The sequence below is a fragment of the Myotis yumanensis genome, unplaced genomic scaffold (assembly GCF_028538775.1).
Source record: "Myotis yumanensis isolate MYYU_CA2020_CCGP unplaced genomic scaffold, mMyoYum1.0.hap1 SCAF_4, whole genome shotgun sequence".
Classification (NCBI taxonomy): Eukaryota; Metazoa; Chordata; class Mammalia; order Chiroptera; family Vespertilionidae; genus Myotis; species Myotis yumanensis.
Genome location: NW_027223755.1, coordinates 87,568,002 through 87,594,770, shown reverse-complemented (window position 1 = coordinate 87,594,770; position 26,769 = coordinate 87,568,002). Strand labels below are relative to the sequence as shown.

The window sequence follows — 26,769 nt, the reverse complement described above, 5'->3', positions numbered from 1 at the left end:
AGCTGCAGTCCTGTGGGCTGAATCAATCAATCCTTATAAGAATGTTCCCCACCCCTCAACTCTGATTGGTACATCTTCATTGGTACAACTCTGAACCCTGGGCATGTGCCCTGGCTGGGAATTGAACCATGACCTCCTGGTTCACAGGTCTATGCTCAACCACTGAGCCACGCTGGCTGGTGGGTAACTGGCCTGGTGGGTAACTGGCCTCCAGGGGAACTGCACAGGTGTATCCCCAGTGTGTGGCGAGCAGGAGGCAGCCAATCAATGATTCTCTCTCATCACTGATGTTTCTATCTCTCCCTCTCCCTTCCTCTCTGAAATCAATTTTAAAAATTATATATATATATAATTTATATATATAAATAATTTAATTTATATATTATTTTATATATATATATTCTCTTATGGTCCTACCTCTTAAAAGATATTTTAGCTCACTAGAGCCACAGTTTGAAGTGCTTCATAACCACTTGAAACATTTTGGAGAGCACAGCGCACCCTCTGAGTCCTCTGGGAGCCTGCAGCGCCCAAATCCTTGCAGTTTGATTGTTCCAAAAGGCACTGACCTGATTGGTCAGAATAAAGCTGTTCTGATTGACCAGTGAAGAAGCTGATGAGATACACCTGTGCGGTTCCCATTGGGTGATGAAAGCTTCTGTTCTATTGATTGAAATAGGATTCCAGGAACTCCTCTATAAGGGCTGGCTCAGGTGGCAGGAACACAGTGTACAGGCAGGCAGGTCAGTGCAGAGGCAGGTAGCTCAGCGCAGGCTTCTCCCTGAAGTGTAGTTTGCATGAGAGACCCAAGTATAGAAATAGCTGCTAGGCCCTGGTCTCTAAATTGGAGGCCAGTTACCCACCAGGAGCCCTTCTTAGTATTTTCTTTCTCCGGGTCCACACCTGTCAGCAATATAAGGCCATGGACAGGATCTGTTTTGCTCCTCATTCTATTCCCCCAGTGTCTGGCTATTGGGGGAAGAATAGAAAGGAGGTGGCTGCCAGTTGACCAGAGAGCTGGGACCGGGCAATTGGAGGATCCTCACCCCCAACCATCCTTGGAATGTAAGTTCTGCTCACTCTTCGCACACTAGGAGCCTTTCAACGATGCAGCCTTGAGAAAGTAAGATGTTGTTGAGACCATACACGTGACTGAACCCTGTTAAGGCCTCTGTAGAAACTTCAAGATTCTGGCCCTTGGGTTTTGAGATCTACTCCTCTAATGGCACCCAAGACAAGCCTCTAGGTAACTTCCACCTACCCAAATGGAGCAGTCTGCCTCTTTCTTCTCTCTTCCTGCCCTCCATGGCTTGGGGGGGCGGGGGGGGCGGGGGGGGGTGTTCAGATGTAACCTGAGAGGCTCCCAAGTTTGTGAACCAACACTAGCATCCTGACTGGTGCATACCAGGTCTTCCCCAAATATTTTCCAAAGGAAGAGCTGAATAAATTCTAGAACAAAGAACTGGGAGAGGTGTTTGGGAACACCCTATGTGTTCCTGCCCAAGACCACAGATGTCATTTTAAATGGTCTAGAAAAGGAGAAACAGGTGAAATTTATTTTTATAGTATAATTTCTTTAACAAACGATATCCAAAATATTATCATTTTAACATGTAACTCATTTTAGAACTTGTAAATATGTTTTAAAAGATTTTTTAGGGCCCAGCCAGCGTGGCTCAGTGGTTGAGCATAGACCTGTGAACCAGGAGGTCACGGTTCAATTCCCAGCCAGGGCACATGCCCAGGGTGCAGGCTCGATCCCCAGTGTGTGGCGAGCAGGAGGCAGCCAATCAATGATTCTCTCTCATCACTGATGTTTCTATCTCTCCCTCTCCCTTCCTCTCTGAAATCAATTAAAAAATTTGTATATATATATATATATATATATATATATATTTTTTTTTTTTAAAGATTCTTTTATGGTCCTACCTCTTAAAAAATATTTTAGCTCACTAGAGCCACAGTTTGAAGTGCTTCATAACCACTTGAAACGTTTTGGAGAGCACAGCGCTAGCCCCTGCACCCTCTGAGTCCTCTGGGAGCCTGCAGCACCCAAGCCGGCGCCGGCATCTGGCGGGCGCTTGTCAGGTTTGCTGGGTGGGAGGAAAGAGTAAAGGCAGACCCCGGGGCGGTGAGTATGCCAGCAGGTGTACACGCCCAGCACTCGCAGGAACTGGGCTCGATTCCAAGAAGAAAGCGATCAGCCCTCCAGGCAGGAAGTTTGGCTGCGGGGCCAGGACGCGCAGCCCACTGGCTGCCCCAGGCGGGGGGTCACCATCGTGCTCCGCGGGCGAGCAGACGGGCGCCAGGGACGCGACAGCCGGCGCGGGAAGCGAGGCAGCTCGCCAGGGCCCCGGGGTCTGCGCTGGGACAGTCTTCCCAGGTATCTACCGAGACCGTGGGCTCCGAGAGAGGATGGAAGGGAAGAGGGGGGCGCCTCCGTGCAGGGTGGCCAGGGGTGGCAGCTGTGGCCGGGGAACGGGGCGAGGGGCGGTGGGGTAAGAGAAATAGAGGGAGAACCACCTGGGAGCGGGAATCCCGGAGTAGGAATGGATCTGCGAGGTGGCTTCAGCTCCCGCCCGCCGTGCGTCGACCCTCTGCATTAGCCAGGTTTCAGAGGAGGGCAAGCAATCGGTCGCCCCATTCAGTTCGCCCCGTAGCTTCAGGAAGGAAAGAATAATCGCACCGGACCAGGTGGGCTTTTCTCTGCGCGGCTGTGGAATCGCACTGTCTGTGTGCTGTGCGCCTCTGGGCAAATTGCTTACCCTCTCTGGGCTCCAGTTTCTATCTTTGTGGTTTCTCCTGTGCGGGTGTTTTAAGGCTAAAAATAGGACGTTCCCTCCTAGGATTTCTGTGGATCTCTGTGTGCTGGGAACCCAGGAAGCACTTCCTAAATGTTAGATGTTATTTCCCTTGGATAAACTGAGATCGGGTCTCCCGGTCCCATTTTACCCATGAGGAGATTCAGGCTCAGACAGGTTCAGTAACTTGTCCACAACAATTAGATGGAAACAACAGGATTTGAACCCAGGAAGTCGAACTCCAGAGCCAACAGTAAGGTCTAATCCAAGTCCTACTACTTCCTAGAAGGACTGGGGGAGGGGACAGTAAACTGATTCTGAGACTCCTTCTCTCTATCTGTGAAATGGGTACAAAAACAGTGCCTAACATATGGGTTATTATAAGGATTAACAGAGCTAATACATACCATAAATGCCTCCGTCCTAGAATGTGCATGCCACAAAGACAGGGGTTTTTTTTCTTTTGTTTTGTTTGCAGTTACTTCCCCAGTGCCTGGCACATAGTAAATGCTCCATGAGTACTTGCTGAATGACTAAGGAACACATATAATTGCCATGTATCAATAATCCCTATTAGTTCCATGTTATTGATGAGGAGACTGAAGTTCAGAGAGGTTAGGTAACTTGCAGGATGTCACACAGATGGTTGGTAGAGGAGTCAACATTTGAACCCAGGTCTGTTTGATCATAAAGTCTGTAGAGTCTTGATGTCCAATCCAGGTTCCATCACATCCTGGTAGGGTGAAATATGGCAAGTTATTTAGCTCTTCTGTGCCTCAGTTTCCTTATCTGTAAAATGGGGACGGTCGTGTGTGTTTTTTCTGTATTAGCACTCAGCACAGTGCTGGCACTCAGCAGGCACTCAATAAACACTGGCTACAGTGAATGCTGACCGCCCACTCCAAGAGGGGCTGGCACAGCAGGTGTGTCCATCTAGAGGAGGCAGGGAGGAGAGTGGAGGTCGGAGGGGGAGGAGATGACTAAGGAGCTTTCTTGTGTTCTGTGTGATCCACAGAACCAGGCCCTGTTTGCTCTCTGGAACATTCCTGAGAAGTCTCCCCACCACCAACACCACCACCACCACCACCACCACCACCCAGTGCTCACTGCAAAAGGAGGGGTGTCACCTGGTGTCCTGCTCTCCAGCCAGTGTAGAAGGAGGCTGTCATGAGAACCTGCTACCCTTTTGTTGTATAAACAGGGAACAAAGTCCTCTCCGCTTCAGTTGATTCTCTGCTAGCAGATGAGGCTTTTGGGAGGAGGATTCAGGTGGCAAGGGCAGTTATGCAGTGGTTATTCCAGCTGGATCTGGGTTCCGATATCATCTCTAAAAGTTCCAGCTCTGGGACTTTGGCAAGTTGCTTTCAGAGCCTCATCTGTTGAATGGACACAGGGTTATTGGAAGGCTCATCTGAACTCATGTCTAGACAGCGTTTAGCACACTATCTGGACCACGATACATGGCAGCTACTGTTGCTCGTGTTATTGGAAGCTTGATGCTTCTTTCTATTCCAGGCCTTGGGACCTGCTGCTGTGCAGGTAACACGCTCCGAGGAGGGCTAAATAAAGTGCCCTTTCCTGGAACTCCTTCTCATCTAGAGAGTCTCATTCCAGGGATTCCCCACCTGTCAAATCCTTGGAGTTTTGTGCCACCCTAAAGTATGCCAAGACAATTCCTGGAGACAGTAAAGCTGGCATGTGAAGGGGAAAGCACCTCATTCTCTGCTTAGGAAACTCCGTCCTTTGATGTGGGCACTTGGTGGGGGTAGGGAATCCTAGCCTTGTAATATTATTTGAGTCGTTAACATTGTTCTGTTTACTCTGTGCCAGGCATTGTGCTAAGCCCCAGCTCTAGTGATCTGTGGAATGTGGGCTCCAGAGCCGGGCTGCCTGAGTTCTAATCCCGCTTCTGCCACTTTTTAGCTGTGTGACTAGGGGCCAAGTTACTTTACTTCTCTGTGTTTCAAATCTGTAAAATGGGATGATTGTGATATAACCAATAACAGAGCTGCTGTGAGGATTAAGTATAAGCAACATATATATGGTGATAAGAACAATGTAATGGTAAACATTATCCATTTATATATGTTATGACTGTCTTCACTTTGCAGCTGAGGAAACTGAGCACAGCTCAGGGAAATTAAGACATTAAAAGCGCTATCCTGCCCTAGCTGGTTTGGCTCAGCGGATAGAGCGCCAGCCCTGGTCGGGGTGCATGTGGAAGGCAACCAATTGATGTGTCTCTCTGCCTTGAAATGTGGCTGGTTCCGTGCTGCCTGTCCTTTTTCAATTTATTTATTTGTTTATTTCTTTTTGATATATTTTTATTGATTTCAGAGATGATTCTCTCTGTGTGTATGTCTCCCGCTCCCTCTTACTCTCTCTAAAAATCAATGGGAAAAATATCCTCAGGTGAGGATTAACTAAAGCACTACCCTTTCTTCTCTCCCATTGACCCATTGTTTCCCATTCCACTGCCCTCATTTTAATTCATGCCTGTCCTCCCACGCCCAGGTTCCTTCGTCTGCCCCTGTCTAGGATCTCTGTTTCCCATGTCTGGGGCTCCCAACATCTGCTGCCAGAAAGTTCTCTCTCTTCTTCTGTTTTTATAAATTGATTTATTTTTTGAAAGCGAGAGAGAAAGGGAGAGAGAGAGAGAGAGAGAGAGAGAGAGAGAGAGAGATGGGTTTGTTGTTCCATTTATTTATGCAATTTTTGCCTGATTCTTATATGTGCCCTGACCAGTAGTTGAACCCACAACCTCCGCGTATCCAGACTATGGTCTGACCACCTGAGATACTCTGCCAGGCTCTCTGCTTTACTTCCAAAACTTTAGTTCCCCAGTGACCTTGGAACTAGTTCTTTTTCTTTTTTCTTTTCTCTTCAGTTGAGACAGAAGAGATGATTTATTGTACACATTGCATTCAACCACAACTGAGAACAGAACTAGTGCAGAATGTCACAGGTCCAGGGCAAGGGACCAGAAGGAACTGTTTTGTATGAGCGAGGTGGGTCTCTCAAAAGGTGGTTGCCGAGATCAGATGGCGATGTATGTTGTAGATCCGCTGAAAGTTCTAGACACTAGGCATGCATTCCAACAATTTGTACCAGGGCCCCAGGCCTCTGGCTCCCCTCATTTCTGCCCCAGTGATTTCCATGGTGCACAAGCTAATGGTTGGACCTCGGCCTCGTCTTTCTCCTTCTGCGCTTCAGCCTGCCCATTCACTGCTTCCTCCACTTAGCTCTCACCGCGCAAAGGTTTCTAAGAACATGGTGCAAAGGTCAAGGAAGCCTAGTTCTTTTCTTTTATCTGATTAAAAATATTGTGCATGTACAAGTTACTTTAAAAGATTATGCCTAGCCCTAGCCGGCTTGGCTCAGTGGATAGAGCCTAGGCCTGCAGACGGATGGGTCCCAGGTTCGATTCCGGCCAAGGGCACATGCCTGGGTTGCGGGCTCAATCCCCAGTAGGGGGTGTGCAGGAGGCAGCTGATCAATGATCCTCTCTCATCATTGATGTTTCTATCTCTCTCTCTGTCTCCCTTCCTCTTTGAAATCAATAAAGAAATATATTTTTTTTAAAAAGATTATGCCTATAGCCCTAGCCAGGTAGCTCAGTTGGTTAGAGCATCATCTCCATACACCAAGGTTGTGGGTTCAATCTCTGGTCAGGGCATTTACAAGAATCAATTAATGAATGCATAAATAAGTGGAACAACAAATCGATCTCTCTCTCTTTCTACCTCTCTCTCTCAAATCAATAAATAAAAAGAAAAACAAATATATGTCTTATAAGAATATTTGCAGAGGATGTGAGATGCTCTGCAATTTCGTCCTCTGGTGATAGTCATTGTTTTGATTTTCATGTATATTTTGAGTTCTCCCTCCAGGCATACTAATATAGATTTTAAAAATTTGTCTTAAAAAACGAGATCTTGCTATCCAAACTGTGTGGGATTCACAGCAGTAAATTTTCCCAAAATTTAATTTATTTTTTGAATGTTACACCTCTGCACGGTATCAAATCCAAGAGATGGCTGGCAAATATTGAAAAAATCTCTCTCTTCGTTCTCACTCCAGAAGCTACCTCACTCACCAATTTACACTCCACCTGCAGACAAAGAAAGAAACATGCAATTACAGTTTGTAGGGCAAATTTTGTGTCATAAGCCACAATACTTTATAGTCATAACATGCTAGTCAGGATATGATTAAATCAGCCTGCCTTGAACTGTGGCTGGTTCCATGCTGCCTGTCCTTTTTTCAATTTATTTGTTTGTTTATTTATTTTTAATATATTTTTTATTGATTTCAGAGAGGAAGGAAGAAGGAGAGAGAAATAGAAACATCAATGATGGGAGAGAATCATTGATCGGCTGCCTCCTGCACGCCCCCTTACTGGGGATCCAGCCCGCAACCGGGGTATGTACCCTTGACCAGAACCAAACCTGGGACCCTTCAGTCTACAGACCGATGCTCTATCCACTGAGCCGAAGCGGCTAGGTCCGCTGCCTGTCCTTTTATTCCTGGAAAGGATGCCATCATAATTGTGAAGTTAAACCTGTAAGGTCTGAATGTTGCCCCCGAGGCTAAGTCTGCAGAACAAATTGGCCAGTGCCTGAGGGTGTCTTGTGGAACATCATGTTCTAGAAAAATGCTTTAGTGAATAAATGGAAGGATAGTCTCTTTCCACTCCACCTCCCTCCCTGTGGGGAAAAAGAAAACACACACCCCACAATATGACGTACTTCCTTATGGTATCCAAGAAATAAAAGTATTTTCTAGAAAGGACTTTGTTCTTTGACTGCACTGATGCCAAAGAATATTCATGAGAAGTTCAGGAAGAAAGAAATGCACAATTTGGTCCCTGAGCTAGGGCTTCTTCTCCTCTAACCCGAGACACAGAGGCCATGGAGCAGCCATGATGTTGGGGGTCGAGGACTGACCTGCGTTTAATGGGTGAGACCCAGTTATTCATTGGCCGGCAAAGGGAGACATGATAACCAGGGTGGCATAAAATGGTCAGGAGCTCGTAAACGTCCCCTCCCTGGCAGCCCAGCCACGGGACTAAGATTAAACAGGGCTGTGTTTAAGGCAGAATAAGACTAACTCAGTAATAAAAGAGGACCCACTACCTCTGCAGAGCGGAGAGGAAATGCCTGCGTGTTCCCACAGGTAAGAGAGGGTACTTTGCGGGGGGAGACACAGAAATGATGGGGAGCCCGTGCGAATGTGTCATGGGAGGAGAACAAAAATGGGGGCTGTCCTGTAGCTAATCACTGGATGCCAGGAACAGAAAAATGCACGATAAATATTTGTTAGAGGAAAGAATGACTGTGGGGAAGTCGCAGGCAAGGGAGCGTGTGTTGGCTTGAAGAGAAAGCTCTACAACTGTCTGCCTGAATCAGAATCTGGACTTCCCTGAGTCCTAACTGTGAGTTACTGTATTTTTCTGGCCTCAGTTTGCTTGTCTGCAGAATGGGCAGTATGCTCAGAGCACCCACTTGCACAGGTGGATATTAGAGCTAATAAGAAAATATGGTGCACTGTAAGCACTCGATAAATTTTGCCTTTAACTCCTCCTCTTCTCCTCATACTCCTTTTCTTCCTCTGATAACCAAGCTATTGATGATGATGATCACCGTTCAGAGAGGCAGGGATTGGAATCCCATTCTGCCTCTGTTTAAGCCTTGTGTCTTTGGACAAATGGCTTAACCTCTCTGGGCCTCATTGTAATCATTATAAAGTGGGGATAGTACATCCTTTCCATAAAATTGCTTGAGAGTTCAGTTGCTAATGCGTGGGAAGGCATAGCACATGAGAGGGCATAGCACCGGCCTAGCGCTCAAGTAAGTTCTGGGTAAATGGTCCTGTCTTTATGCTTTATTACTCTGGGAGGACACAGAGTCATCAGGTTCGAGGTTTGAACATCTTTTTAAAAGCGCGGTGAGTCACTGGATGTTTGCCAGGAGTTCCTGGAATGGTGGTGAGAGGTAGGGCTATTTTACAGCTCAGGTTATTTCCTAGAGTGTAAATCCCAGCTGAGGGAATGCTAATTGTTAGGTAGGTCATTACCAGGAAGGACACTCCTTAGTCATCGGGGAAGAAATAAGGAGCGGGGTGAGATTTCTGTGTTTTTACCAGAACAAACTAATTCTGTTTTCTATGGCATTTGAATCTGGGTGGGTATCACTTAAGAGAACTGTAGGCCCATGGTTACCGTTCCCAACCTGGCCTGTATCAGCACCCCCAATAAATGCAAACTAGTGGCTTTCCAACGAAGACAGAGACTTGCTTTATAAATCTCACAGTCGTAGGAAAGTTCTCAACGTGAGACGAGGTCGGCGAAGGAAAATGGTTTTATTTGCCACAAGAATGTCATTCCCAAGGTGGGATGACAGTACCTGGCAGCGTGAGACTCACAAACACCTGGATTTCGGGGTCCTGCCTGCCAGTCAGCATGGATCTAAGCCAAATTGGAGCAAAAGGACAAATCAGTCATCTTGATCCGGTCTTTATTGAAAATGTGGACATTTTGGTTCATCATGGATTTTTGTGTTATTTTCTACTTTTAAAAATATTGCTTTAAACTATTTATCTTGATTACTGGGGTTTTTGGTATCCCTACTGTTAGCCCTGATGCCAATGACACCAAATCTAGAAACTTCCCAAGTTTAACATCATATTTACCTATCCTGAGCAAAAAGATGACCAACATCAAGATGTGAATGTGGCCCTGGCCAGTGTTGCGCAGTGGTCAGAGCATTAGCCCATGCACCAGAGGATTGTGGGTTTGATTCCTAGTCAAGGGCACGTACCTGGCTGGTGAGTTCGCTCCCTACCTCCTGTTGGAGCATGTGGGGAAGGCAACCAGTTGGTCGACGTGTCTCTTTCACATCGATGTTTCTCTCTCTCTCTCTTTCTCACTCTCTCTCTCTCTCTTTCTCTCTCTCTCTCTCTCTCTCTCTCTCTCTCTCTCTCTCTCTCTCTTCCCTCCCCCCCTTAACCCCTCCCTCCCTTCCACTTTCTCTGAAAAGCAATAGAAAAACTATTCTCAGGCTCTTGCTCATTCTCTGTGAGATGGCATAACTTGCACCGACTGCTGTTCAGCGCTGTTGAGATTTCTTTCCAGTGTCTTTTTGTCTTGTTTCCACTTAATCTCAAGCAATTTTTCAACCGAGTTTGGCTGAGCACAGGATCTTCAATTAAGAGTCATTTTTCCTTAGAACTTTGCGGGCTTGGGGATGGCCTCCCCGTAGCTGAGGGCAAAGCCCAGACCTCTCTTTGGATAAGGTTACATTCTTTGCTACACGGTGTTCACCCTAAAATCAAAGGGCACCCTGTAGGTCCCAGAGTGGAAGCAGCCTGCTCGTTGAGGTTAAATATGCTCATGGTTGCCGCCCAGCCTGTGCAGCCAACCCTTACCTGCCTGCCTGTGCCTGGCACCTCCCTGGCACTGGGCCGGCTGGAATGACCCACCTCTGCCTGTCTCCCCTGGTGCTCCTTCTGATCTGCAGTTTCCTCCACCCTGGCTTATCCATCCATGCATCCACTCACTTTCTGAATTTTGGAAAGTCATGGTCATCTCTAGTCCTGTTCTTTACATTGTTAATGGATTTATTCCCGGTTGTGTACCTTTTCTGTAACTTCACTGAGACTTTTGGAAGGTGGGCTCAGGCTACCACCTTGAAGCAGATTGCAGGTTTTGTTGTTGTTATGTTCTGAATAGGATAGGATTTTTAGCATTTTGTTCCTTCCCCCTGAACCATTTCAAGAAATTTGTTTTGTGACCCATCAAGGACGAATCAAATTTGTCCTGTGGCTCAGTGAAGGCAGGCGGGACTTGGAGTTCTGTGGACCTAGGTTCTAGCCCTGGATGTGGACAAGCCGTTTAACTTCCAGTGAGTTACTTTATGTCCTTGGAAACGATAAAGCACAATGATGCCAATTTTGGAATCAGTTTACCTGGTTTTATAACCAAGCTCCACTTCTTACTGGCTGTGTTTCCTGGCCAAGTTGCTTAGCCTTTCTGTGCCTCAGTAGCCTTCTCGGTAAAACAAGGGTAATAATAGCACCTATGGTAAGGATTTAACGGGCTAACACCTGTGACGTCCCCATAGCAGTGGCTGGCACGTACATATTAGTTGTTTTGTCATCCTTGGTTTGTGCTTTTGTTTTTCTGTCTGCAAATCAAAACCAATAATACTTAGGTTGTGTTATATGTGTGTTTAAATAGGCAATATAAGGACTATTATATTATGGGGATTTGAATTAGTCTGATTAAGAATTAAGGTTCTAGCCTGGCTGGCGTGGCTCAGTGGTTGAGGGTCGATCTATGAACCAGGAGGTCACAGTTCCATTCCCGGTCAGGGCACATGCCTGGGCTGCGGGCTTGTTCCCCAGTGTGGGGTGTGCAGGAGGCAGCCAATCAATGATCCTCTCTCATCATTGATGTTTCAATCTCTCCCTTCCTCTCTCTGAAATCAATAAAAATATATATATATTTTAAAGGTGAGAATGCCTAGACCCAGAGGGCTTTAAGGTTTATCAGTTTTCAATGCTCCTGGCAGGATTCTGAGCACAGGGACCGTGGGAAGGGGACAGGAGGGCTCCCGAGCACATTAGACCAATCTCTGTATCTTTGCCGTGCCTGGGTGGTGCCCTTCATGGGCTTAAAGTTCATATTTCTTTTTCAGCCTCTGAAACTTTTTCATGTGCTTAACAAGCTAAAATCTCTATTTCTCTTGCATTCATAAAATACAACTCTCTTTCCTTGTGAATTAAGTAAATATCCTCAAAACTTAGTAAATTCCTTGGTGAAGGGGAAACACAGAGAGAGAACAAGAAGACATACCCATTTTATTTTATTTAGATTTTTCGGCTCCTATTCATAGCCTTGATATTGGTTCTTGCACACACAGACCTTAGTTTAGAAGGGTCCAAACCTATGTCGACGGATGTGCCTGGGCGAGAGGCGGAAGCACGCTCCGGAAAGCTCTGTGGGCCATGCATCGACAAGTGTGTCGTTATGGGAGGGTTTTGTTAAATGGGTGATTAGAGGTTATGCCCTCACATGCTTTTCAGAAACTGTTGCCTTTATAAACATTGCCTTTATTTCCTTGTTCTAAATATCATACACGGCAGGTAAAGGATTTAAGGCGTTTGTTTGTAGTGGCATGGATGATGAGAGCCCGACTAATCGTTAAGCTAACATGACAAATCCAGGAGGAACAACGAAGTCTTTGCAAACCAAACCTGGGACTCTGCTGAAATGTAGGTGTGTTTGTGTGGGATGGCCTGGTGCCTGGGCAACCTCTCGGGGACGTGTAGTAGCCTTTGTGTTGGAAATGACTTTCTGAGATCAGGAGGAAGGAATCGAGGCTTCCAGAGCTGTGATGATGAAAGCTTCGTTGAAATGAGATGTCTGGGATGAGCCATTTCTTTTGGCTCAAAAGAAAAAAAAATATTTTCCCTTCCTTTTCAGGAATTCTTAGCAGCATAGACTGGTAGTGTGTGTGTGTGTGTGTGTGTGTGTGTGTGTGTGTGTGTGTGTTGGGGGAAGAGGGCAAGGATGCAATTATCTTATTGTATAATGTCCATTGTTTCCCCAAATTTAGTAATTTGCATTCCACTTTCATAATCTTTGCCCCTTTTCTTGCCATACATAGTAATGTTTATTCTTTTTTACCTAATAGATTTGTTTTAAAAGGAAACTGATGTCATTATTAAATGGGAAACTTATACCACTAGCTTATAAATATAGGTGACTATATATTTATATGCGTACATACATATAGTTCAAACCAAACTGTGTTATTAAATTCCAGCTAAATTGTGCTGAGTGTGAGAAGCTACATTCTGTGCAATTCCATTTATGGGACATTTTGGAAAAGGCAGAACTGTAGGATCAGTGATGGGCTAAGGGTGGGAGGAGGGGTTGATTTTAGAGGGGTGGCCCGAGGGAGCTTGGGGGGATGAAACTGCTCTGTAACCTTATTGTAGGGGTCGTTATGCATGTGTTCAAATTCATAAAACTATGCACCAAAAATATTTTACTGTATGCTATTTTAAAAATGAAATAGTTAAGTTCTAGTCCTATGTTGTGGCCTGAAGAAGTTCTGAGCTTGGAGCCTTGCTCCATCTTTGTGGATAAAGAGACTATGGCAAATTCAGAGAGGTGCTAAAAAGTTAATAGCACCAACGGAGACTTTCCCTGGTTGTTAATTTGAAATATTGAATGAAAATTTAAAAAGAAGGAACTATCCCTGGGAAATTCTTTGTTATTTTCTACCAGGGAAATGATCCTTGCAAGAATCCCTGAACTTGTTTGGAACCCTCAGTTTATGGGCTGTATTTGTGCCAAATATGGATCCAGGCATGAGTGACCCCTCCCTTCCCTTTTCCCCTCCCCCCAGAGTAGTCCAGCTGATGCCAGTGTAGGTTTATTTCCCTTCCCGCTGGCTGAGGGTGGCCGTCACCAAGATGGACTCCAGGTGATGGATGAGATGAAGGAGAACTTTGTGGGACAACATTCATTCATTCATTCATTCATTCAACAATATTGAGTGCCTTCTACACGTCAGCCATGGTATTAGATGCTGGGGATAAAGTGAGCAACATAGAATAACCCCTGCCCTTACAGAGCTTTCAGTCTGGTGGAGGATAAATATTGAACAATATGTACACCAAGTTAGTATATAATTACAAGTTATCTATATATATACAAGCCTAAGTGACCATTCGACCTTTCAACCAGTAGCTATGACATGCACTGACCACCAGGGGGCAGACACTTAACACACAGGCATGGAAACATGGAACAGACTGATGAATCTCAGAGGGAAGGGGGGGCGGGGAGGGTGGGAAGAGATTAACCAAATATCTTATATGCACACTAGAGGCCCAGTGCATGATTCCTGCACTGGTGGGGTCCCTTGGCCTGGCCTGTGGGGATCGGGCCAAAACCAGCAGTCCAACATCCCCCGAGGGGTCCCGGATTGCGAGAGGGTGCAGGCCAGGCCGAGAGACCCCACTGGTGCATGAGTCCATGCACTGGGCCTCTAGTTAGTACATAATTAAGTCCTATGGGAAAAGGGCAAGATGATACAAAGAGACCTTCAAGGGAACTATTTAGATGTGTGTGTGTGTGTGTGTGTGTGTGTGTGTGTGTGTGTGTGGCGGGGGGTTGGGGTAAGATGCCCCTCTGTGAAAGAAGAGTTAGCCACACCAAGAATGGAGGGAAAAGCATTTTAGGCAGAGGGAACAACATGTGCAAAGGCCATCACTCAGGAATACAGCCCAGTGTTTTAGTGCAGGGGTTGGCAAACTATGCTATGACGCTCAAATGTGGCCTTTAACCTAAGAGTGTTTTTAAAAAAATATTTTTAAATTATTGACAAAAGAATAATAATTAATGACACGTGAAAATTGTGACATTCAAGTTTTGGTGTCCATAAACTGGAACACAGACACACCCACTCAATTATGTCAGCTGTCTTTGTCAAGTGCAGGTGGGGTTGGAAAAGTGTTCAGGGCTGTTGGGTTTTTATTTTCCTTTTATTGCTGTGATGGATGTTATGTTAAACATTTCAGTGATGGCTTTATTGTGCTTGTTTTGAGGCTTTAAAGTAAATGGGACAGTTCAGAAACTCAATACGTTTTGATTACAGCAAATTTTGACTTATTTTAAAGCCTGCATAACTTATTTGGGGACTGAGCAAAAAAGCATTCACATCGTCAGCATATCCCAGCTTTTCCTCTTCCCTTTTCCCCCCCACAATGCTTGTGTTTTACTCTTTTTAAAAACTGGGTTTCATGTTTAAATTACTGCGATTTGGAAAAATTCTTGTCTCCTTTTTTGTCTTTACTGTTCTTTTTTAAATTGTAGTAAAATATACATAACATTACATTTATCATCTTAACCATTTTTAAGTGTGCAGTTCAGCAGCGTTAAGTACTTTCGCATCGTTATGCAACCAATCTCCAGACCTTTTTTATCTTGCAAAACGGAAACTCTATACCTATTAAACAACTCCCTGTTTTGTATTTCTGTGCGTCTAACTGCTCTGGATAACTCACACAACTGGAGTCATACAGTTTCTGTCTTTATCTGACTGGCTTATTTCACTTAGCATGATGTCCCTAAGGTTTAACCATGTTGTACCCTGTGTCAGGATTTCATTCCTTTTTAAGAATGTAAAATTTTTATTTTGTTTTTTCCATCACCATTTATCCCCTCTATATCCTCTTGCACCTCTACCCACTCCCCACTCCCCCCCCATACACAATAATTTCATGCCTTTATAAGAATGAATAATATTCCATTGTGTGGCTACACCAATTTTGTTTATACATTCATTCATGGATGAACACTTGAGTTTCTTTCACTTTTTGTTTTTTTGTAAATCTCTTTGAAACCATGCTTTTGATACTTTTGGATATATATATACCCAGAAGTAGGAATGCTGAATCGTGTAGCAATTCTATTTTTAATTATTTGAGGAACCACCATATTGTTTCCCGTTGTGGCCGTACCATTTTACATTCCCAACAACAGTGCACAAAGGTTGCAAATTGTTCACATGTTTACTAACAGTTCTTATTTTCTGTGGGTTTTTTTTTTTTTTTCATATTGGCCATCCTAATGGATATGCGGTGATATCTCATTGTGGTTTAGATTTGAATGTCTTAATAATTAGTGATGTGAACACCATTTCATATACTTGTTGGCCATTTGATTATTTTCTTTGGGGAAATGTCTATTCAAGTCCTTTGCCCAGTTTCTCATCTGGTCACTTGTGGGGGTTTTTTGGTGTGGCTGCATCATAGGAGTTCTTTCTATCTTCTGGATACTAACCCGTGTTCAGTTATGTGATTTGGAATTATTTCCTCCCATTCCATGTGTTGCCTTTTCATTCTTTTGATTATGTCCTTTAATGCACAAATTTTTATATAGTCCAATTTGTCTACTTTGACTTTTGCTGCCTGTGCTTTTTTTCACATCTAAGAAATCACTGCTAAATTCAATGTCATGAATCTTTTGCGCTGTTTTCTTCTAAGAGTTTTATGGTTTTAAGTCTTACTTTTTTAGGCTTTGGATCTATTTTCAGTTAAATCTTGTATACGGTGTAGGGTACGAGACCAACTCCAGTCTTCTGCGCGTAGATGTGCAGTTTTCCCAACACCGTTTGTTGAAAAAGCTGTTCTTTCCCCATTGAATGGTCTTGACAGCCTTGTAGAAAATCGTTTGACCCTACAGAAGAGGGCTTATTTCTGGGTTCTCTGGTCTCTTCCACTGGTCTATGTGTCTGTCGTTATGCCAATTCTTGCCTCTTTTTACACCACTTTGTTCATTGTTTTTCTTTTTCTTTTTTTGACCCTCACCAGAGGATATTTTTCCATTGATTTTTAGAGAGAGTAGAAGAGAGAGGGAAAGATAGAGAGAAATATTGATGTCAGAGAAGCACATTGATTGTTGCCTCCTACACGAGCTCCGATCAAGGCCTGGAGCCTACAATCGAAGTACATGTCCTTGACCTGAATCAAACACGGGTCCCTTCGGTCCACAGGCCAACTTTCTATCCACTGAGCCAAACCGACTAGGGCTCATTGTTTCCTTTTCTTTGTTTTGTTTCTTTATGCAAAAAAAGCCTTTTTTTCCCTCCTGGATCAAAATTGTGATGTTTCTGTTATCTATCTTTAATGGGGGAGAAAAACTCTGCCTCCATTTTCCCTTCTACTTGAGCAATCTTCATGGATTGTTTGAATGATGTAAGTAACTAAATAAGTAAATTAAAAAGTGAGGAAGTCAGTCTACTAGTATGTGGGAGATGGTCAAGTGTAGTTAAGAAAGTTATGTTAAAGTCCTTGCCCTGCCTAATATCTGTGAAATTTGGAGAAGTTACCAAGTCCTCTAAACCTCAATTTCCTCATCCATGTAATGGGAGCATGAAGAGTCCCTCGCGCTGAATCGAGTGCAGATTCTGGGCAAGTATGTGCATGCATTGCTCTGCTCCATACCTGGCTCAGAGTAAGCAGTAGAATTTATGCCTCAAAAGTACACATTTCCTTACTCTGTCCATTTCACTTCCTAACTTAGATCGGACAAGCCCTTCTAGACCTCTCCTGTTCATGTCAGTTAACTGGTCATTGTCAAACACAGAGTGGGTGGGAGAAGTGGTGATTTTGTCTCCTGAAGACATTTGGCAGTGCCTGGCCCTAACTGGTTGTCACAACTTGAGGAGGGTGCTGCTGGCACCTGTAGGCAGAGACCAGCGCTGCTGCTAAACACACGATGATGCACAGGACAGCCCCCCAGCAGAGAATTATCTGGCCCCAAATGGCAGTACTGCTGAGAAAGAAACACCTAGTTTAACGGAGGCTAATCCTGCCGGCTTTGTTTTCCTATATTAGCGTCTTACACTTGCCTTTTTGCAAGCTGCATTGGATACTGACCGAGTGTAATCCAGAGAAAAGGAGAAAAGGTCAGTTTGGGAACTATTCCTGGTTATCCTTCTGAGGTGACAAAGTGAAAATGAATACGCTACTTATCTGTAGCTGTTAGGAATTAGTGCGATGTCTTGGGGCCCATCGTCCTTAGGAACTGAAAACACGGAAACCAAACAACCTGGCAAAACCACTTCCAGGTCTCTTCCTTGGAGAAGTTTTTTTTCATGAACACAAAGAGATGGCAGCTGATCATTTAATAGTGAAAAATGGGAAACGGCCTACGTGTCCATCAGTAGGAGAAGCACTAAATATGCTGGTCATATAATGGAATAGCGCACAGCCATACGATGAACAAACTTCTAGTAACTAGCCGTAGTTACTGGAACTACCAACATGGAGAGATCGCAAAGCCAATTTTATGTTAATAAAAAAAAAAAGGCAAGTTTCAGAAAATATGTAGGATGTGAAATAGAGAGCCATAGACACAACCTTTATGATTGAGGCGACAGTATTGTCACGTATTGACACACATATGTGCCTTCACTCGTTTCCTGGGGCTGCTGTAACGAGGTACCACCGCCTGGGTGGCTGACATAACCAAAACGTATTGTCTCACAGTTCTGGAGGCTGAAGTCTGAACACGAGGTGTTGAGCGGGGAATGGTCCCTCTGATGCCTGTAGAGGAAGGATCCTTACTTGCCTCTTCCAACTTCTGGTAGCCCCGGACTCTCCTTGTCTTGTGGCAGGATAACTCCTGTCTTCACACGGTGTCCTCCCAATGTCCGTTCACACATTCCTCCCTCAGTGCACGTCTGTGTCCACATTTCCCTTTTCCATAAGGACATCAGTCATATTGGATTAGGGCTCATCCTCATGACCTCATTTTTAACCAGTTAACTGCCACCCATCCAAAATGGAAACCATCCCCATTTCTTCAATATGCGTTGGAATATTTATGAATTTAAGTTACCATAATCTTCTTTACAAACCCAGAGATGTCACTTAACAAGTTTGATTTTAAAATTGGGCGACCAGAGTTGATATGTGAGGTTTGCGGCTATAGACACGCGTGGCGGCGTGTGGGGGAGGTCTGCTGCTTGCGTCTATAGGCGCTTATGGCATACAATGGGTATATATATATATATTTTAGAGGCCCGATGCACAAAATTCCTGCAAGAGTATTCCTGCAAAATTCCCTCCTTCCCCTGGCTGCTGGCACTGTTTCTTTCTGTCACCCTGGACCCAGGCTTCCCTCGCAGCCCCGGCTTCATCCAGAAGGTCGTCCAGTCTAATAGCATATTACACTTTTCTTATTATAGATATATATATTTACTTATTTCAGAGAGGAAGGGAGAGGGAGAGAGAGAGAGAAACATCAATGGTGAGAGAGAATCATTGATTGGCTGCCTCCTGCACGCCCCACACTGGGGATAGAGCCCACAACCCAGGCTTGCGCCCCAACCTGGAATCGAACTGTGACCTCCTGGTTCATAGGTAATCGCTCAACCACTGAGCCACGCTGGCCAGGCCTAATGACCTCATTTTAACTTTATTACCTGTGTAAAGACTCTATTACCAAGTAAGGTCACAGTCTAAGATTTCAACATATCTTTTTCCAGGGACACAATTCAGCCCCTTCCAGTGGTCAAAGTATAAACAGTATGACCTGAAAGTCCCACACCAAATTCATGATAGTGGTGGTTTCCGGACAGAGAAGAAGTGGGACGTCGGTGGGAAGGTGAATTGGGGAGGGGCATAGAGAGCTCCAGTTTTACCAGTAACATTTCATTTCCTGGGTAAAATAAACACAAATCTTGAATTAATATGAAAAGGATTAGTATTTGCTAATATTTGCTCTTTTATTCTCTATACTTAACTAGAGTTTAATTTTTTAAAAGTGATTAAGAGAAAACAAGAAGGCACATGAGCCAGCATTTCTCACTTTCATTTGCACCTGACCGAGCTGTACAGTATGCAATAAACTTTTTTTTTTAATATATTTTATTGATTTTTTACAGAGAGGAAGGGAGAGAGATAGAGAGTTAGAAACATCGATGAGAGAGAAACATCGATCAGCTGCCTCCTCCACACCCCCTACTGGGGATGTGCCCGCAACCAAGGTACATGCCCTTGACCGGAATCGAACCTGGGACCCTTCAGTCCGCAGGCCGACGCTCTATCCACTGAGCCAAACCAGTTTCGGCTGCAATAAACTTCTATAGAAGTCAAAGTCCTCTGTTTTTCAGCATATGTGGCTCTGCCTGCAATCAGCAACTCGGAAAATTCAGACTTCAGACCAATATCGGAGATTCTAACCATTTGTAAATCATCTGCCCTCCAGCTCCTATCAAAAGCTATCCAGAGAGCAGCCCCCAGCGCGGCTGACACTGTGGTTCCCACAGCATCTTCAGACCAGGTCGGTTTGTGCAGTTTGCATCCATTTGGAACAAAGTGAGGAAAATAAGGATAGAGGAGGAAGTTTTTATGAAGTTGGACCTATTCAATTAACTGGCCTCCCTTCCTTTTGAGATGGGAACCTTCTCCTTAAAAAAAAAAAAGTCCATAAAATGTTTTATGAAATAATAGTGATCGTGGGCTGTAACTGTTATTGTTTTTAATGATCTTATTTAGCAAAAATAAAATGTTTCTTACCCTCAAATTTTTTTTTTTTTTAATTTGGTTGGTCTTTTAAATCAAATGGATGGTGGCTCATCAGAGCTAGTTAAGAATTTCTATAGAATCACTTTGATCATTTTGTCTCTGGGTCTTAAATATGTATGTATATTGTATCATTTATAGGAGTGTAGCTAGATAAGCAATGTTGATTTTAATTAGGTTTAGAGGTTTACCTTGCTATCTGTTGGCCCAACAAAGTTCACCCCCTTAGAAAAATAAATAAAAGGTACACCTGATATGAGAATGTGTGGTTTGCTTTGCCTCTTATAGGGTGTTATCTTGCATTTGGTGATCAAGTTTATTGTTTTATAAGCCCTGGTTTCTCTTTCCTTATCTTTCAGGTAATAAATGGCTTCAATTGGCCAAATTAACCTTTGCCCAGTTCACAGCTGCATGGCCATGATATTCTGGCCTGGGCCTGGTTAGGAGATGAGATCAGAGAGAAGAACCATGACCAGCATCCTCTGCTGGTACACGCGTTCTTTTTTTTTTATAGCGACATGATATTCTATTGTGCAGAAGTGCTGAGAGATTTGGTCCACCCGCTGTGGCTGGGCTTTTGGATTGGTTCCAGTTTTGTGTTATTATGCACAAAGCTTGGCCTGATAACCCTTAATGACTCCAAGTCCCTGAATTTTGGGAGGTCATTTTGGCAGCTGCAGAAAAGAGCTTGTGGGTGGCTTGCCTTGGCTTATGCTAGCATAAGATTGGCAAAGCTAACAGGCAGCAGAGGTCTAGGTAAGCAGCCTGAATGTGACCTCATCACGGTTTTAAAATGTACAGTAAGTCCTCACTTAATGTCTTCCATAGGTTTTGTGAAATGAGGTGTAACAAAACCAATTTTATTATCAGCTAATTGATATACACAAGAGTTAAGTTCCTACAGCTTCTCATTAACATTATAATGAAAGGACATTGAACAGAACTGTGAAGATCTACTGTAATTTCATCTTGTATATTCCTGGACAAGCTGAATGACAAATGGGAGGGTATTGTGATCACCCATTCGAACCAGGAGCCTTGCAAGATCAAACAGGGAGTCCACAGCGAACAGACTTAGCAAACATTTAAGTGCTTGGGAGTGTGACTGAAAGCCACAGAAGCAGGGAAAAGGGAAGCCCTAAGTCCATGGTCGGCAAACATGCGGCTCTTTGGCCCCTTGAGTGTGGCTCTTCCTAAGCCTTAGGCGTACCCTAATTAAGTTAATAACAATGTACCTACCTATATAGTTTAAGTTTAAAAAATTTGGCTCTCAAAAGAAATTTCAATCGTTGTACTGTTGATATTTGGCTCTGTTGACTAATGAGTTTGCTGACCTAGGTCCTAAGTGGACTGTCAAAGGAGGACTCAATAGCTGTTTCAGTGGCCCTAATTGGAACTAGAAGTTACTAGAGCAGTAAAATTTGGAGGGGGGAAAGTATAGTATCCTCTGTGCTTTATCCAGGGCACAAAGCAAAATGATTCCTTTGAAGGGCAGGATATTTGTTCTTTCAACAGTGAATAGGAAACTATAAGTAAGGTGCTTAGAAGACCACGCCCACTGTATTTGACCATTCATACATGACTATTTCCCTATAGTTATTTCCTCCTTCCTCTTCTTTCCCAATCCTTTTCTGTGGGCTTAGCTCTTTGTTTGTTTAGGAATTTGTCCCAGTGCAGGTGATAGTAGTTAGAGCACTATTTGTGCTTGAATTGTGAAAAAGACACGGTACATGAAGCTCCTGTCTAATGACATTAGTAGAACTAAGAACTGTATCAATAAATTTAAAACTAATTGTTGGCTGATCACATATGTCTATCTATCAATTTATCCATCCACCTACCTACTTTCTACTTATCTATCACCTGTCTTTGTATTTATGTGTGTGTGTGTGTGTGTGTGTACTATATGAATATATATATATGAACCTATATATATAAAAGTCTAAGCGACCGTTTGACCATTCGATCATTCGACCATTCAACTGGTAGCTATGATGCACACTGACCACCAGGGGGCAGATGCTCAACGCACAGGCATGGAAACATGGAACATACTGATGAATCTCAGAGGGAAGTGGGGAGAGGAAAGGGTGGGAACAGATTAACCAAAGATCTTATATGCATACTAGAGGCCTGGTGCACAGACTTGTGCACCGGTGGGGTCCCTCAGCCTGGCCTGTGAGGATCAGGCTGAATCCGTGCACCAGGCCTCCAACACCCCCTGAGGGGTCCGGGATTGCAAGAAGGTGCAGGCCTCTAGTAAATATACATGAATCAATTTGTCAGAGTTTCTAAATAAAAAGATTATCTTGTATCAGTCAGGCTAGGCTAAGCTCTGGCACATCAAGAAACGAGTTCAAAATCTCAATGACTTAACACATAAAAGTTTCTTTCTTGCTCAAAAAAAAGCTATTATGGGGCCCTGGCTGGTGTGGCTCGGTTGGTTGAGTGTTGTGCCATGCACTAAAAGGTCACCGGTTGGATTCCTGGTCAGGGTACATGCCCTGGTTTCAGGCTCAAACCCCAGTAGGGAGTGTGTAGGAGACAGCCAATAGATGTTTCTCCTTCACAGCAATGTTTCTCTCTCCCTCTCCCTTCCTCTCTCCCTAAAATCAATAAAAAACATACTTAAAAAAAAAAAAACTATTGTGGGTTCATGGAGGCGGAGGTGGCTGTGTTCCATTTAGTCATGCAGGACCCCAGGCTGATGAGGGTGACCCTATCTGAAGTGTCACTGGTTGACTTGGCAGAGAAAAGGGGAGCCAGAGGGTTGTGTTTGGGCTCTTAAATCCTTTGGCTTGGAAGTATCACAGCCACTTATGCTCACAGCCCATTGGCTGGAAAGGCCGTATGCCACTGCCTTCCTGCAAGGTGGCTGTTCATCTCCTCACAGTGACCTGGAGGGGACGCCACAGCCTCCTCCCCACCCTCCTCCTGCTGCTCATCCGGGATTGCTAGAGCTCCTGATCTCTTTGCTGGCCACCCTGAGCCCTGGTTTTATTGTGTGGTTATCTGATCCCTTGGGAAGGGTTCTTATGATACATTCTTTTCCGAAACGTATCCTGAGAATAGGTGTGGCCCTCTTGAAAAACTAGTATACTTCCTCTTTTCCACAAGCACTGAGTATTAGATCACCTGTCTTGATTACCTTTCGGTCTGGGCTAATCAACTCACAGCAAACCTTGGAGTCCCTATGTCAACCCAGGAATTTTATAGCATTGCTCCTTCCTTTACCCAATTATAATACATTTCCTATTTCTTTAATCATGACTTGATTGAGTGCATCATTTTTATCGTCTACCAACCCCCCTCTCTTTGGGAAGTTTCCAGGTTTACATTACACATACATTAAAATAGAGGTTAAAAAAAAAAAGAGCTTCCATTCAGTGAATGCTTCCTTGGTGCCAGCTGCTTTATGTGCCTTTTCTCACTCATTCCTTAGGGCAACCCTATGAGATGTGATTGTCAGCACTGGATGAGTAAGGAAACAAACTCAGAGGGGCTATGTGGCTTGCCAAGCCCACACAGCCAGCAGAGGGAAACTAAACCCACTCTACTTGATGCCAAAGGCTGGGTTCCTAACCACTTTTATTTTACATCACATAGACAGACGATTTCATTCAGGTAATGGGTCCTGTCCTCACCCAGCTTTTGCTTTCAGTAATTCAGAATTTCTGTGATCTATGAAAATTGGAAATGTTTGGGAGCCAGAACCTTTCATTTTTTTTAAGCTGGTATGGTGGCCTCTTGGGGAAATAGAAGGTTTTGTATTATAGCTTCTGATTTCAATGTTTTTCATTTTCTTTTTAAAATTAAGAAGTAATATATTTACAGAGTCGGGCTTAATGAATTTACACACACGCACACATACAGGTAACCACCACCTAGATCAAGATCTAGAACATTCCCAGCACCCCAGAGTTTTCCTCGCATCATTTTCCATCTCCTCCCTTCCCCGAGCTAATTGGTATTTTGACTTGTATCACCATTTACTAGCTTGCCTGTTCTTGAACTTTGTATAAATATTGCACTCCTTTGTATCTATCTCTTTCTCTCATCATTACATCTGTGAGGTGCATTCACGTTGTTGCATGTAGCAGTTCAGTCTTGGTTCCTGCTGTGTGGTATTTCATCTTAGGACCATGCCACCATTTATTTACTCATTCTGCTGTTGAATGACATGGGTATTGTTTTCAATTTCTGGCACATAAGGCGGGGGGGGAGCTGCTGTGAACATTTTCATTGCCTTTTGGTGGATTTATTAATTTCTTTTTGGCTGGTATTGTTGTACCTGTTTTATCTTCTTGAATTTCGTGGGTATCATTTGGCTTGTTAGATTTAATAGCTCAGATTTTTATAGGTAATGGAAGTCCTAGACCAGTGATTGGCAAACTGCGGTTTGCGAGCCACATGCCGCTCTTTGGCCCCTTGAGTGTGGCTCTTCCACAAAATACCGACTTCTGCGCATGGGCCACGAAGTTTCAATCACACTGTATGTGCGCACCCGCATGTGGTATTTTGTGGAAGAGCCACACTCAAGGGGCCAAAGAGCCGCATGTGGCTCGCGAGCTGCAGTTTGCCGACCACTGTCCTAGACCATACGTATGTTAATATCTACTCTTACAATATAAAGAAATGAATGGGTTCAATTTCCATCTTATGAAAAATAATTCATAACAAAGCGTAGTATTTAATCTTCAGAGTACTCACAGTTTGTGTAGATGTTTTTGTTTGCAAAACTTGGCATATTGGTCAGAATACTTCTCTTTCATTTGCAAATTACAAAAACTCAATTCAAAATAACTTGTCAAAAGGGAATGTAATGAACCAAGTATTCAGTGGTTGTCTGCCTTCAGGCATGGCTGGATCCAGGTGCTTCAAAAATGTCAATAGTGCCCTAGCCAGTTTGGCTGGTTTGGCTCAGTGGACAGAGCGACGGCCTGTGGACTAAAGGGTCCCAGGTTCAATTCCAGCCAAGAGCACATGCCCGTGTTGTGGCCTCGGTTCCCCCCCCCCCACCCCAATACTCCCTTCCCCATAGGGGACGTGCAGGAGGCAGCCAATCAATGATTCTCTCTCATCATTGATGTTTCTATCTCTCTATCTCTCTCTCTCCCTTCCTCTCTGAAATAAATTTTAAAAAATTTTTTAAATGTTATCAGCATTTGATTTCTATTTCTATTTATCTCTTGGCTCTGTTCTCTCCCCTGTTGACATCAGAGAGCTTCTCTCTTCCCAACATGTCTGACCAAAGTCCCAGAATTGAATCTTATTGGTTACAACCCTGACCCAATCCTGTGGCCAAAAAGAATATAATTCTGATTGGTTCATATGTCCACACCTGGACTGAGAGTGGGACTGTTGCTCAAGGAAAACTGTTTTCATAAGAGAAAGAAACGGATGCTTGGCAGAAACAAAATAAAGAAAAATGGACTTACACTATGCTGAGAAATATGGAATTGGAAAATGAACATTCTAAGACTATAGGTGATGGAAGGTTAATTGTTTCTAGCTCTGATTACTCACCCGAAAGTCTAACCATTTTTGTTTGCATAAAGATAAATTTGTAAACATTAACTGAACTTTGAAAATTGTCTACTTCCATTTTTTGAAGGCCTCACCATTCATCTAATGCTTCTTTGCCTGGAGATATTTTTGTCTTTTATTTTCTCTTCCCTCTCCCCCTTCCCATATCGATTTAGTCCACAAATCCTATTGATTATTCCTTTAAATTTTCTCCCTTACTTATTATTATTTTTACTGTCACTACTGATACTACATCAGCAGTTCCAGGCTTATAGTCTATCATTGGAGCAACCCTAGTGACATAGGACACGTCTTTCCCAGTAATTCTAGTCAAAGTCTTAGAAGACTGAATAGGGTTATGTACCCATTCCTGAACCAAACCCTGGGGCAAGGGCATGGTGGACAGTGATTGGCCAGGCCTGGGTCATGTGACCATCTTTGGTACCAGGAATGCCATCAGCTTTTCCTGTATCACCTGGACCAAGAGTGGCAGAGGGGCAGATGTCCAGAGGGAAATAAGGGCATTGATGCAAAAAAAGGGGAGATGGGTAATAAGCATGTAAAAGCAACCGCTATCCAGCACAGTTATAAATCAGAAGTGTTGAAGTTTTACTTTATAAATTTCAACATATGCCGCGTCTATAGATTAGAGTTCATGGAACTCATAAAATCATATTTTCAAACTGGAAGGGATGGTACCGATTGTCTCCTTACCCAAGTCCTCTAGTTACCATTAACCATCTTCCTTCAGGCATTCATACTAATTTATGCTTTGAACTCTAGAACCACTAGTGCAATCAAAGGACTCAAAAAGTCCTTGTTCCTTCCAAGCTTTCGGTTCATAGTACCCCTCCTTCCCAACCGAGGGATTATATTGGTCAGGATATAAGTTTGGCCACACATATCAGAGACCCAAAGAAACAGTGGTTTACGTAAGATAAATATTTCTTTTTTTCTTGACATAAAAGCCCAAGCTGATGTGTTAGCACTGACCTGTGACATCATCAGCAACCCAGGCTTCATCCCTCTGTTATTCCTGGGGTGGTGGGGTGGGTGCTGCCTTTGTGTGCATGCCCAAGATGGCACACCATCACTTCCGCATTCCAGCCACAAGAAGCAAGGCCTGAGAAGGGGACGCCTACCCCTTCCTTTTAGCAGCACAACCTGAAAGTTGCACATATGGCTTTTGCTCACATCCCATTGACCACACTAATGGCCACAGCTGGGTACACAGGGGGCTGGGAAATGTAGACTTTATTCTGGGCAGCTGTGTACCCAACTATGAAAGAAAGAAGGACAAATACTGGGAGTTAACCAGCCATCTCTGTAGGGAAGA

The 26,769-nt window shown here is 43.9% G+C and overlaps 1 protein-coding gene across 2 annotated transcripts in view; it reads left to right on the top strand.

Moving 5' to 3' along the window:
* Window positions 1-801: 801 nt before the first annotated feature.
* The window catches only part of TMC5 (transmembrane channel like 5), a 69,404-nt gene continuing 43,436 nt past the window's right edge, over window positions 802-26,769 (top strand). The window contains exon 1 of one of the 2 annotated variants that reach the window (XM_070412894.1): window positions 802-1,065. The gene's annotated coding sequence lies outside the window, so the exon portion shown is untranslated. Of the gene's footprint in view, window positions 1,066-2,267; window positions 2,384-26,769 lie in introns of those variants that run through there. The other variant, XM_070412895.1, reaches the window with a different exon arrangement.